The sequence below is a fragment of the Balaenoptera ricei genome, chromosome 10, assembly GCF_028023285.1.
Source record: "Balaenoptera ricei isolate mBalRic1 chromosome 10, mBalRic1.hap2, whole genome shotgun sequence".
Taxonomy (NCBI): Eukaryota; Metazoa; Chordata; class Mammalia; order Artiodactyla; family Balaenopteridae; genus Balaenoptera; species Balaenoptera ricei.
Window position 1 is genome coordinate 54,775,171 of NC_082648.1, and position 13,879 is coordinate 54,789,049.

At 43.6% G+C, this 13,879-nt stretch overlaps 1 long non-coding RNA gene across 2 annotated transcripts in view; it reads left to right on the forward strand.

Moving 5' to 3' along the window:
• Positions 1-7,464: 7,464 nt before the first annotated feature.
• The window catches only part of LOC132372595 (uncharacterized), a 242,174-nt gene continuing 235,759 nt past the window's right edge, over positions 7,465-13,879 (forward strand). For both annotated transcript variants that reach the window (XR_009505208.1, XR_009505209.1), the window contains exons 1-2: positions 7,465-7,765; positions 8,636-8,702. This is a non-coding gene — a long non-coding RNA (uncharacterized LOC132372595). The remainder of the gene's footprint in view (positions 7,766-8,635; positions 8,703-13,879) is intronic.

Sequence of the window (13,879 nt, forward strand, 5' to 3'; positions counted from 1 at the left end):
TTTATAAGCTGGGGCTCTGACAGTGGGTCTAGTCCGACTCCCCATACCCCAGGCCCCAGGAGAGGCCTCCTGGGATCTGAAAGGTTGGAGGGAAGGGAAACATTTACAGAATTACTCTACTTTCACCTCATCTCAGCAGAATCTTCAGCAGCTTGTATATGTTTTTGTGCTTAAGACATGGACTTTGGCAAGTTGCATCATGATAACGCTATAGGTGAAAATGCAGGAATGATACCGTGCCGATGCCTAGGCTTCTGTTAAATAATTTGACAGGAGACATACTGTTGTCAAGGACTCGTCTCTAGGGAAACACATTATGGGTTCGCCATTGCTCACAGATGATTCACCTTTAAATATCTCTAACAGAAGAGTTTCGGTATAGTATTATTTGTTATCGAAATTTTTTAGTTTAATTTTTTGGTTCATTTTGTTGATTTGTTTATTTTGGGAGGAGAAGTGAGGTGATGAGGACTTTTGTTTTTCAGCCACTTCTTTAAGTCATATTCCTGGGATCCTAAAATTCACAGGCCAGCAATTTCATGTAGTGTACCTTAGAACAGTGCTTCTCAAAGTGTGGTCCCCAGACGGCGGCATCAGCATCCCCTGCAAACTTGCTACAAATATAAGTTTTCTTAAACTTAATGCATCAGAAATTCTGGGGTAGGGCCTTATCGATTTATGTTTTAGCAGCCCTCTTCGTGATTCTGGTGTTTGTTCAACTTTGAGAACCACTGTCTTGGAACTTTCCGTGAGAAAACTTCATTTAGCATTAATTCTAAAAGCATTTCTATCTGACCCTCCAAAATGGTTTATTTTGTCATCACTGGTTGTCTTTCTGTAGAAGTGGGTCAGTTTTCCCAAAGCTTCATGCGTTTCAGCTATTCCTGTCCTTCATTGCCCATTTGTCTTGTTCTAGAAGACTAACTGGTTCTCATCAAGCAGCACCACCTTAGCTCCTGTATGCATTTATGGGTTGACCTTGGGCTGCCCCGTGGTGCTCGCCATACCTTTCTAGACCTGCAGGATGTCCATGGCAGGGTTCATCTCAGCAATTCCAAGAACTAGAGAACAGATCTCACTGCATAAATTTACATAATGACCTTTCCCATTTCTTTCATTTCCTTATGCCTGTACCTTCCATCATCATCATCACCATCATCACCATGTTTTTAACCTATTAGGAGAGTTTTACAAAGGTGCCATGTACCCAAATCATGACTCTTTTTTTTGTCAGAAAACTGCCATCATTACCCAGATCGTAACAATGAAATGACTTCTAGAAGATGCTAGTATTAAAAAAAGCCTTGGGACAGGCTTACAAGCATCCTGTACTGACTTCTTACCAGTGTTTATTGTGTATTACGTAACTGATAGAAATTTAACCATTTTGATGTAGGACCTGAAAAAATGCCACATGCCATAAAAGAATAGTCTAGAAAGAACTCTTCCCATCCAATATCTCCCAGAGGCTAGCGTTGTCCTGGACCAACCTGGAAAGGGATTGGCCAAAGATGATTATAGGTTCTAAACCAAGCAGCTCTATAAATCTCTCATGCGAGTAAGGGGCTTTTATGGAACCATGAGAGGATAAGGCCACAGTGACCGGAGATTTAGGAACCAAATCAGACCCTCAGGCCTACCTGAGATTTTCGCCAACTTTTAGGTTGGTTACAGAATCACACTATTGTCAGATTATGGATGCCAGAGAACCTCATTCTTATTTCAAGGTTTGCAATTCCCCTCCCTGCAGTGTCCACCACTACCATTCCCAGCAAACACACACTCACCCTTATCATCCAGGCCAGGCAGGACCCGGACAGATTTTCAGGAAAAAAGAGCAGGACAAGTCAATTAGTAATTCTTAAGTACTTAACCTCAGCACTGTACTGACAAGTTAAGGGAGTAGAAAGGTGCAGAAATAACTAGAAAGCAAAGTAAGAGTGTTTTGTGCAGGTCTCAGCCTATCAGTGGTAATGTTATTGGCTGGAAATGCCTGGAGCCACTTACCTGGGCCCTGGTGTGCTTCCCACAGACATCTCCCTTTTCCAAACCAACGTTACCACTGGCCAGACCCTTGTGGTTATTATTATGGTTGCAAGACGCCGTCAGCAATAATCACCTGGAAACTTTAAAAAGTGTATTACTTACAAGCCCTGGAGCATATCAGGCACACCCCAGGACACACAGTGGGGCTGCAGGTAGAGAGAGAGAGAGAGAGCATGGGCCTGGGGTTCTGCCTTTATTGGGGTTGAGGGTAGAACCCGAGGGCTTCATGGGCTCACTCTTTATTGGCACGTTTAAAACATAAGAGCTGGAATTCAAAGCTGGAAGAAGAAAGAAAAACAAGTGGCCCAAGTGGCTGGCCAGTTATCTAAATCAAGCAGGATCTCTAAAGCAAAGGAGCCTCATGGGGGTAGGGGTGGGGAGGGAGAGTGCATGTGTTCTGGCTCTTCAGTCACGTGACTGGCAATGCATTTATTCAAGACAGCCCTCTTTGAAGTGGATGCCTTGGCACTGGAAGCTTAAATTAGGCTTTTGCATCGCAAAAGAAAAGCCAACTGTCAGGGCTTATATTACAATCCACCCTGTGATGCCAAGGCATCATAGTCAGTGATGAGGACACTAATGGCCTAGATAGCTGATATGCTAAAAGTCAGGTATAGGGCATGTTGTAAACAGAAATTGTACACGTAAATAGGATTACAGTAGCAAAAAATATAATAATTATACAGGCAGTAGTCTGAAATCCTGTAGGTACCCATTGTCCTAAACTTGAAAGGTCCAGCCATGAAAATAGGTCAGTGATCTCAGGGACCCTGGGAATCTATTCAAAGATTTAGTAAGATCGTGGAATATTTTAACAACTTGGGCCAGCTGGTGTAAATAGGTTTGAACCTGTCCTGAGTTTGTAGATTGCTCCATATCTCATTGAACCGGTCTCTGAGTCCTGAGAATATGTCAGCTCAGTTAAAGGGCTGTGTCTTATTTCAGAAAGCAGTGAGGCAGGTGGGTTCTCCAAGTTAGGCCCATGTGGTGCAGGTATTTGGATCAGGTATTTAATAAGAGGCATTTCTATGGAAACAAACAAACAAATAAAAAACACACAAAAGTTAATGATTGGAACAGATTATAATCCCAGTTACTGAGTTCTGAAGGCAGTTGGTCAAGAAGACTTCCAGATGGTGAGCTCAAAGCATTTTCAGAGGATGTGAGGGGAGACAGTGGCAATCTGATAGATCTTCCTGTTTTGCAGTTTGAATGTCTCTGGTGGTTTTTTGAGTGTCCCACATAACAATAGACATGAAGACTGTCCCCACACGAGTGAGGTGACTTCTCTGAAGTTGATATAAAGTTGTCCCACTTTAGCTTGCATGGCTCTGGGTAAAGGAGCCATGCAAGCTAAAAAGCCAATTTTAGTTCTCAATGATTCCAAGTCAGTAGGGTGAAGAAATATTGGAAACATTAGTTTGGAGAGTTGCAGCCAGATATTCGAGGAAACAAGAAGAATTCATTATCCAGTCCAGTTTATAGGTAGAAAAAAAAAACCTGAAAAACAATTAACAGAACTAGAATCTAATATCCACAAGTGTGTATTATGTTTCTACTGAAACATAATTTTTCTCTCTACAATCATCTCCATTTCTATCAAAGATAACCATAGTAAGACTAATTTGTTTGCAAATTCAGTCTAGTTTCAATAAACTTGGCCTGATTATTTACATAGGGACAGCAAGAATAGTGATTGACCATATAGGCTCTTTTAAGTTTGTTTTGTTAGAATCATATATAAGAAATCTGAGACTGAACTTTTAAAAGCCTCTCTAGGCTAGGAAACAAAGTCCAAAACTTGCCATCAACTTTGCCTGCAGTATCTAGAGATTTGGATGAATTCCTCTCTTCTCGAGTTCCCCCCAAATATTCTGAAGTTCCTGCACCTGCCAAGAAGTAACCTTCCTTAGTCACCTGGTAACCCCTACTGGGAGCCAGGCCAGGTAAACAAGGTACCAGGCCAATTTTTCCAAGGGGCTTTATTGACTCCATAAAGTCAACCTTCATTCCTTAAAGCTGTCTGGTCATATCTGAGTCTATGCATTTCTCTTTCAAATATGACATTCTAGTCAAAGCCTTGGTAATATATTCAATGGTTCCAATTGTGTCCTGTTACAAGGAAAACAGATTCTTATTGACATGCCCTTTGTTAAAGATCTGAGAGTTCATTATAATGCAGTTGTCAAGGAAATCTGATTATTTCTGTAACAAACAACATTTTAAGATGATAATTGGAATTATTACTGATACCATTACCTATCACATTTTTAGGAATTTCATATATAATTTCTGGAACACTTATATTAATAACATATATCTATACAAGGATATCCATAAAGATGGTTTAGCATTGTTTCTTATTTGATAATGCTTCTCATGTAATTTAACATATCAAATAAGCCCAATTATTATAATGTCTCGCTTTTTATAAGGAGAGAGAATAAATCTTTTGAGATGTTCCGGGGTCCTCTGTAAAATCCCAAAGTTACTTCCAGGTCAAAAAAAGTCACTTAAAATTTGATTTTGGGAAGTTTGTCAAAAATATCAAAAGGTTGTGGACACTTGACTAAACAGGATCACAGTCATTATGAAACAACACTTAATTATCTACTTAACCAAAAGGACAAAAAATATTAAAGACAATATTACAGTTACAGCAGGTTACATAGTTGTGAGCAAAACTAAGTTATTTTAATAGTGAGAAGATTCAGTTTTCTTAAGTAATCGAAGACCTGATTAAGATAACATGAAGACAGGAAATTTTTCATAAAACAAAAAAATCTTTGCTTTCTAGCCAGATTACTTAAAAGGTAAAGAAAAACATTTCACAATATCTTATTAAGTGCAATAGTTCAAGAAAGCTTTCTACTTTTAGCAGATGAAAGAAAATTAAGTTTTAGTTTTACGTAAGTGCACTATTGATATCAAAGCTTATTTTTTAAAACCCTTAAAATAAATTCATTCCATTTTAGCCATCTTGACTACACAAAGTAAAATTCTCTCTCTCTCTTTCATTTTTCCCAACTTTCTATACCATTTTGTCCTTTGTTTTCCTCTTTCTCATTCTAAAATAAAGTTTTACTTTTAAGACAAATTTACTTTCTTTTTCCTTAAAAAATATATCTCCATACTTCATACCTTTTCTTGCCAAAAACACATCCTACTTTCCTTGCATACAGGGTTGTATCTCTCATTATTTCTAGCAGCTTTAATTACATATGCTAATTAGAATTCTTAACCCTTAGAAACTTTAATTTCTAGCTAAAACTAAGAAGGAAGCAATTGTGAACTGACTGTTACACCAGCGTTCTTTACATTGGTAAATTTATGAATGCATTTCATAATTTCTAGAAACACACATTACCTCATAGCACAATTTTTCAATGTGGCAGAAGCCAAGTTTACTAACAGACCCAAATATCTTTGGTTCCTCTGTAATAAGAGGTCAAAAGTAAATAAACTTAGACTTGGTTAGCAATTAACGTTTCAGTATTTTCTCTTATTTGGAAATGATCTAGACATTCAGTGAATTCCCATCATTAAACTTAGCAAAACTCTGAAGTTTCAAGTTACCAAAGAGATTTGGGAAACTATTTTCTTTTTAAAGTATTTTTTAAAAATTAATTAATTAATTAATTTTTGGCTGCGTTGGGTCTTTGTTGCCACGTGGGCTTTCTCTAGTTGCGGCGAGCGGGGGCTACTCTTCGTTGCGGTGCGTGGGCTTCTCATTGTGGGGGCTTCTCTTGTTGCAGAGCACGGGCTCTAGGCGCACGGGCTTCAGTAGCTGTGGCATGCGGGCTCAGTAGTTGCTCCACGGCATGTGGGATCTTCCCAGACCGGGGCTCGAACCCATGTCCCCTGTATTGGCAGACGGATTCTTAACCACCGTGCCACCAGAGAAGTTCCTTTGGGAAACTATTTTTAAGTAGAAATCCCATAACACATAATTATTGCTAAAAAGTTGACCTACACTCTTATTCCAATTACATATATCTAAATTATTTTCTCCCAACAATGATGTTTAGACTACCAAGGAACTTTCATTAGACAGTAGCCAAGGTCAGCCATCATGCCGAGCTACTTTTCTTGCTGACAAATTTTGTGTTAACATGAATTTGTTTAACAAGTAAACCCAGGTAGGATAAAAGTTGTTTATCTGAATTATATTTAATGCTGACAGCTCTGAAGAAATACCTATCTTAATTAAACCAAACATAAATTAGATTTATTTATCAAAGATTATTCCAGATCATGTGAACTTGAAAAACATTTGGGTTAGTCTCTATATTTCTGAGTTTTAGGAATACTCAATTCATAAGTGCTTATTTTTAAGCCAATTAAGTAGAGCTCTTTTACAAAGTAATTTTGGCAATGTCATCTGCAGGTAGAAAGAAAAAAAATCACATAAATATAACATACATCCATAGACATACATAAACATGCAGGCAGATACGAGACCCTATAACTTCCGTTCCAAGATTTTAGCCATGAATCAGGTACAACGATATAAAACTCACTAGTTTATAAATAATAGTTGAATACAAATTGGCAGATGGAACGATTTAAGGTTACCTGCTGCAGTGGCTAAAGCTTTTTACTAACATTTGTGGAGAAGACTTTTAAGATTTATATTTGTCCTTGACAAGTAAGCTTAAGGAGGCTGTGGACTAGACTTCGGGCAAGAGAGTTTTTATAGCATTTTGCATTTTAAAAGGCCTCCTTCTACATGTCCCAAATCTAGTCCGCTTTGCTTCCGTCTCAGGAGTTTGTGGGCAAGAGTTTTAGTCACCTCCTGAGGTGTTTACATTTCAAAGACATGGTAAGATATATATCTTCAAGAGACAGAGAAAGAATGTAAATTTTATCCTAGGAGTTTTAGTGCCTTTTGGATGGTTATGGCAGTCCCAATAAAATGTAGTAAAGCTGCCCTGTAATTAGGGAGAGTCCTCTGTGAAAATAATTCTCTGGACTCAAGGTCAAGTGGGACCTCTTCAGGGTTGGAAGCAAAGAGGGGATCATTTGGGTCACTATGGTCATGAAAATGATAAACACATCGGCCCTTGCCAGTTTTGCACAGCATCTTATAATGTTTTCCATTAACCGTGAGCCTTAGCAATGATCACTGATGGGAGGATGGGCCCAGCACCAGGCAATAAATATCCAAGTGAGGAGAGGAAAGACCCTGATACAGACATCATTGGCTCCAGGGCCTTTGCCTTCCCATTTCCCTCTTTCTCCTCCGTAGAGGCCTCGCTAGTCCTGTCAGCTTTCCCGCGGGCCGCAGGGATACCTCGTGAGGCGTGGCTTCTAGTTGGACCTCCTCCCCCGGTCTCGCAAGGCGCCCTGGGGAGGAGCGCGGAAGCTCCAGAGCCCTTTGCAAACTCTCGCGGCCTTTGCGAGTGCGCGCCCGACTGAGCTCTGGAGCCTCGCGACAGCTCCTGCAGGTATTTTTATCTGAAAAGGAGCGGTGAGCTGACGCCACCAGCGGGTGCCCGTCTAGTTCCGGGCTCCTTAGAAAAGTCACACGCGACGAGGTGGCAGCGCGCACGTCTCCGGTTTCACTGTGACGCGGTGTGGTGACCGCCGCGTGTGATGAGCTACAGTGAAGGCCTCCCTGCTTCCCGCGGAGCTTTCCGGGACGCCCTTCTCCCGACCTCGGCTGCCCCAGCCCAGCGGCTCCACAGCCCGTTCTTGTGCGGTAGCACAGGCGCTTTGGGTACCTCTTTTTTTTTTTTTTTTCCCAACATCTTTATTGGAGTGTAATTGCTCTGCAATGGTGGGTTAGCTTATGCTGTATAACAAAGTGAATCAGCTGTACATATACATACATCCCCATATCCCCTTCCTCTTGTGTCTCTCTCCCACCCTCCCTATCCCACCCCTCGAGCTGATCTCCCTGTGCTATGGGGCTGCTTCCCACTAGCTATCTATTTTACATTTGGTAGTGTATATATGTCCATGACACCCTCTCACTTCCTCCCAGCTTCCCTTTCCCCTTCCCCGTGTCCTCAAGTCCATTCTGTATGTCTGTGTCTTTATTCCTGTCCTGCCCCTACATTCTTCAGAACCTTTTTTTTTTTTAGATTCCATATATATGTGTTAGCATACGGTATTTGTTTTTCTCTTTCTAACTTACTTCACTCTGTATGACAGTCTCTAGGTCCATCCACCTCACTACAAATAACTCAGTTTCATTCCGTTTTATGGCTGAGTAACATTCCATTGTATATATGTGCCACATCTTCTTTATCCATTCATCTGTCGATGGACACTTAGGTTGCTTCCATGTCCTGGCTACTGTAAATAGTGCTGCAGTGAACATTGTGGTACATGACTCTTTGAATTATGGTTTTCTCAGGGTATATGCCCAGTAGTGGGATTGCTGGATCATATGGTAATTCTATTTTTAGTTTTTTAAGGAACCTCCATACTGTTCTCCATAGTGGCCGTACCAATTTACATGCCCACCAACAGTGCAAGAGGGTTCCCCTTTCTCCACACCCCCTCCAGCACTGATTGTTTGTAGACGTTTTGATGATGGCCATTCTGACTGGCGCGAGGTGATACAGTTTTCCACTCTTCTCAGTCTGTCCCCGGAAGTGCCGCGTTGAAGAGGGTCCGCTCATCCTCGTGGGAACTGGACACGTTGAAAGGTGAGGACATGCCCCGGGCCTGCTTTTCACGGTGGCGTCCGACGGTGGCCACAGCCAGAAGCAGGTCCCAGAGCAGGACGCGCAGCGGGCAGCCCTTGCTGTGAGTGAAGCTAGGGGGCGGCGGGGGTGAGCGCGTGTCCCTGTCCATAAGCAGCTGGCTGGTGGCGGAACCGAGGCGCAGACCCAGCAGAAACGCTAGTTGCGAGGATAACCGAGCCGCCTGTGAACCGGGTCAGAACCAGAGTCCCAGGCAGCTGCACCGCTGGTCTCCTTAGAGAACGTTCGAATGCGAGAGCCCCTCTGGCCTGGCAGAAGGCAGAGCTTTGTGACACGGCTTCTGGCCGGGTCTGGGGGACGCTTTTAACCCAGTACTGGAACTCAGGTGCCTTCACTCGCATAAAGAAATCGTTGCTCGGAAGACACCTTGCCGAGCCGAACCCCTCTCCGGGTGGAAGTCAGGCTTCCCCGGAGCCCCAGGGGGACAAATGCAGCCTCGGTGTCTATTTTTGCCCGAGCGGCCCGCGCGTCGCTCTGGGGGGGACTCGCCGGCTCTGGATCCCACAGTCAGCTTCAATCCTCCCTCCTACTAGGGTTGAGGGGACGGGAGGTGACAGGGCTGTGCCACGCCCCAGCACTGTTTGGCTTTGTTTGAGCAACGCAGGGAGCACCTCACTCGGGCCGGGCCTTGTGTACTTTTCCTGAGAGGTGCTGCAGATAGAAGAGCCTGTTGACCTTGCACGTGCTGGGGAAGGGAGTGGGGGAGTGCACAGGGGGAAGACAAGCCCGCCTTGAAAATCACGAAAGCGCAGAAAAGCCGGAGGGAGCTAAGAGGTCAGGGCGCAGGGGGCTGGAGGTCAGGGCGCAAGGGGCTCAGGATACGTGGTACCTCGGAGGAAACGAGCACATAGCCTGGATGGATCTTTAATATAGTTATGGATTTTAGGGTCTTTAGAGATACTGGCCAGCTGATGCATTTTGGCAGCTATGAGTAACAAACAATTCAGAGCCCATGGCAAACAAATAAGAAACCCACAATAGCCAATTAGTTCCCCTGTCTCCTTCCTGCTGCATAAAGGAAGGTTTGAATTTCAGTTAAGGTAGAGTCTGATCCCAGCTTCCACTTCTTGATTTTCTCCCACCACCTTAATCTTACATGTTGTTACTGGAAATATTGATGGATGACATTCCTGCTAGCCCTCTTTGTAGGTGGCTGCTCTTCTCCAGGGTGTCCCAATGGATGTTTCCAGGATTGCGATCTGTATCCACTAGTGCAACATGCACAGGGTCTGTGGGAAAAGCTTCTAGGCCTCTGGAGTGTAATACCAGAGCCTTGGCATGTGTGTGTGCCCCAGCACTGGGCAACACTCAAGAGGCTTCCATGGGGTTTTCGCATTTATCAAGGAGCTGGTGTACCTCCTCAGGGTTCTTAGGAGGCACTGGCTCTAGATATTCAGAACACTTGCATTTGTCCATTAATTTTTTAGCAACATGGTGCCAAGGACCATGATATCCCACTGGGCCAGGGGACGAAGAATTACAGCAGCGAGTAAAGCAGTGGCTCAGTGACCACAGGCCTCTGTTGTGTTTTCCGTCTGGTGGTGCCACTAGTTTCCACTTGCAAGACTATTTGTCTTCTGAGTTAGGACAGACTGGGAACAACCCACTGACTCAGTGGTTGCAGGTAGAGATCTCCTGTCCTCCTTACTTAATGAAATCCTTTCCTCAAGCCTTTAGCCCAGAGCGTCTCCTTGGGCCGTGACAATAGTCTTGCGATCCAACCCACCCTCCTTAGCTCTCTTGGCCTTGAGGCATGGAGAACAGTTATGCACATTAATAGCCAATTAAGGCCTTTATAATTACTGGTCTAATCATCTTGTCGGACCATATGGCCTTGATCACGCTAGTCTGGGGAGGTTGTTGGATTATTATGGCAGCCGTGATCTTTGGGGTTGGATACCACAGGCCACACTTGACAGAGGTAATATGCAAAAGCACATGGCAGCACGACAGACCCCCACCAAGTGGTGGTCCTTTCCCAGATGGTGTTACTCACCTGAGTTAGGTGGTTAGTAAGCAAGTCGCAGGTAAAGGGCATTTCCCTTGGTTACTTACGAGGGCTATCATGCAATCCTGCCCACTATGCCAATTGTTGTGTGCCAGTCTCAGACTGTCGATAGTAAGAGAGTAATGCTATTGGCTGGAAATGCCTGGAGCCACTCACCTGGGCCCCAGTGAGCTTCCCACAGACATCTCCCTTTTCCGAACCAACGTTACCACTGGCCAGACCCTTGTGGTTCTTATTATGATTGCAAGACGCCCTCAGCAATAACCACCCAGCAACTTGGAAGAAAAACAGTGTATTACTTACAAGCCCTGGAGCATACCAGGCACACCCCAGGACACACAGGGGGGTTGCAGGTAGAGAGAGAGAGAGAGAGTGAGCATGGGCCTTGGGTTCTGCTTTTATTGGGGTTGAGGGTGGAACCCTGGGGCTTCATGGGCTCACTCTTTATTGGCAAGTTTAAAACATAAGAGCTGGAATTTAAAGCGTGGGAAAAGAGAAAAAGAAAAAGTGGCCCAAGTGGCCAGTTATCTAAATCGACCAAGATCCCTAAAACAAAGCATCTTCCTGATGGGGGTTGAGGAGGTGCATGTGTCCTGACTCCTTATCTTGTCGTTTGGCTGCACTGTGTTTGTTCGAGATAGACTTCCTTCAAGTGCAGTGGATGCCTTGGCAATTGAAGCTTATGTCAAGCACTTGCATTAGAAGAAGAAGAGCCAACTGTCAGGGTATGAACTACAGAGAGGTTGTATACGTTAGCACAGGAGAGAGTCCTAAGAGTTAAGATGAGGTTGCCTGAAGCTTTATTCCCAAGGCCTTTGATCTCACCATGGGACTTCTTTTTACCTTAATGATACTGTATATTGAGCAACCTCTGTAAGTCAGGCACTTGATCCATTATCTCTAGTATGAGGTAGGTAGTCTTAACCCCATTTTACAGATGGTGGAGCTGATGCTCAGAGCAGTTAAGGTAAGTTACAGAGCTAGTACATGGTCAAGCTCAAATTGAAATCCAAGTTTGTTCAAGGCTTCTAAGGCTGTGCTCCCTACTCAGCACTGAAGTGCCTCCGCTGTAGACCCTGGCCATGCGGGTAGTGTTCGGTTCAGTAAGGCAGGTGTTACACGAGGGGGAAAATGCGTTTATATCATTTCTTATTTATTTCAAATTAATTGTAATTTGCCCTTCCAAAATATATTCTGCTGGGTGACTGCTTTATCTCAGAGAGGGCTAAATAGCATTGTACACCTTGATTTTTTTACACTTCACTGATGGAGAATTTCTTTTTTTTCTCTTAATACTCCAAATAATGTCTAACTACCACAGAAAAAAATAAGCCACTTTCTGCATCCATATGGAAAAAAGGAAGAATAGCGGTGACACTAAAGATGCATTTGATCAAACTATTTCATTTCTGGCATTGCTGATCTAGTTAATCTCTCCTCATCTAGAAAGATGTAGAGCCTGGAGCAGGGGGGTGGAGGTGGGATGTCCTTACCGATGTCACTAAGTCAGTGAGACTCTGCAGTGGGAGACTGATGGAGGGGGACAGATTCCAGAGGCCTCTAACCACACCCAGAGCAGGTCTGCAGGGCATATGATGGACCTGTCCCAAGAAGTGACGGAATCAAGAGGTTTGTTTGTTTGATTGCAATTCATGACAGATTGATAACCGCAAAGGCATTCAAGCTTGGTGTTTCGCCCCCCTTCTCTTTAACACTACAGCTTGTAAGGCGAGTCAGGCATCTGGTGTTTGTTAGATGGCTGTGTTGCATCATCCTTATGATTGCTGGGGAACATCTCCCAGCATTGGTGCGATTGGAGAGAAGACTGGGGGGCACAAAATGGCCTCATCCGGTTTACATCTTCATTACTGCGCTTCTCACATACCTGCTTACATCTGGAAAAAATCTCCAGGTAAACCTCTTGGGCTCTTTTTCTAAAGAGCAACTGTAATTATTAGGGCTATACCCAAATTCAGCTTAAAATAGGTATGTGGCTGAACTTCAGCCAAAATCCTGTGCCTGTCGAAAAGAACTTTTCTTTTTTTTAACATCTAATTACATAGGAGGAGCCTTTCCCCACACATGGCCAGTGGGTTTCCTGGTGCTCTACACCCAAGGCTTCTATTTATGCCCTTAGGGAAAAGGCAAGGAGATTTTAGGGAAAAAACTTAGAGATCTCCTCAAATCTCCCACTGACTTTTTTTCTTAGTACCAAATCCCAGAATTCTAATATGCACTGCAGGTCATGTCAAAATTTTACGAATGTCAAGTCTTTTCCCCACTAGGTACTATCACAAACTATCTTACCAAGTAACAGCATCACAAAAACCTTTCTGTTTTACTGTTTACTGCTTGTTCCCCTTGTACAGGATTTATCCACTCAGCACACATTGGTTGAGCACTTGCCTGGGTACCAAGCCCTGTGCCAGGCACAGGAAACCTAAAACTGAGTAAGATTCAATGCTTGCGGTTAGTTGGAAAAACAGGCACACAGCTAATTACACATCATACTGGAATGTTGCATAAGGTTACATGGAAGTGTGAACAAAACATTGTGAGAACTCAGTTGAAAGAAGAATGAATTGTGCCGAAGGAAAGGGATGTAGCAGAGTGGGTGGCAGTCAAGGAAGGCTTCATTTAGAGATGAAACATAAGCTGAGCGTTGAAAAATATGTGGCATTTCACATAGACGAGAATAATACAAGGTCATCCAGAGAAACAAGAGGGAATGGAGAAGTTAGTAAGGAACTTAGGGGGGCTCTGACTTTTTCATATATGCTTCTGTTTCCTTTGATAAGTAGTGGTTTTCCAAGATGGTCTTGTGATACGGTACTTTTTCATTTGTCTCCCCTCTCCTTTTTTTTTTTTTTTTTAATTTATTTATTTATATTTTTGGCTGTGTTGGGTCTTCGCTTCTGTGCGAGGGCTTTCTCTAGTTGCGGCAAGCAGGGGCCACTCTTCATCGTGGTGCGCGGGCCTCTCACTATCGCGGCCTCTCTTGTTGCAGAGCACAGGCTCCAGACGCGCAGGCTCAGTAGTTGTGGCTCACAGGCCTAGTTGCTCCGCGGCATGTGGAATCTTCCCAGACCAGGGCTCGAACCCATGTCCCCTG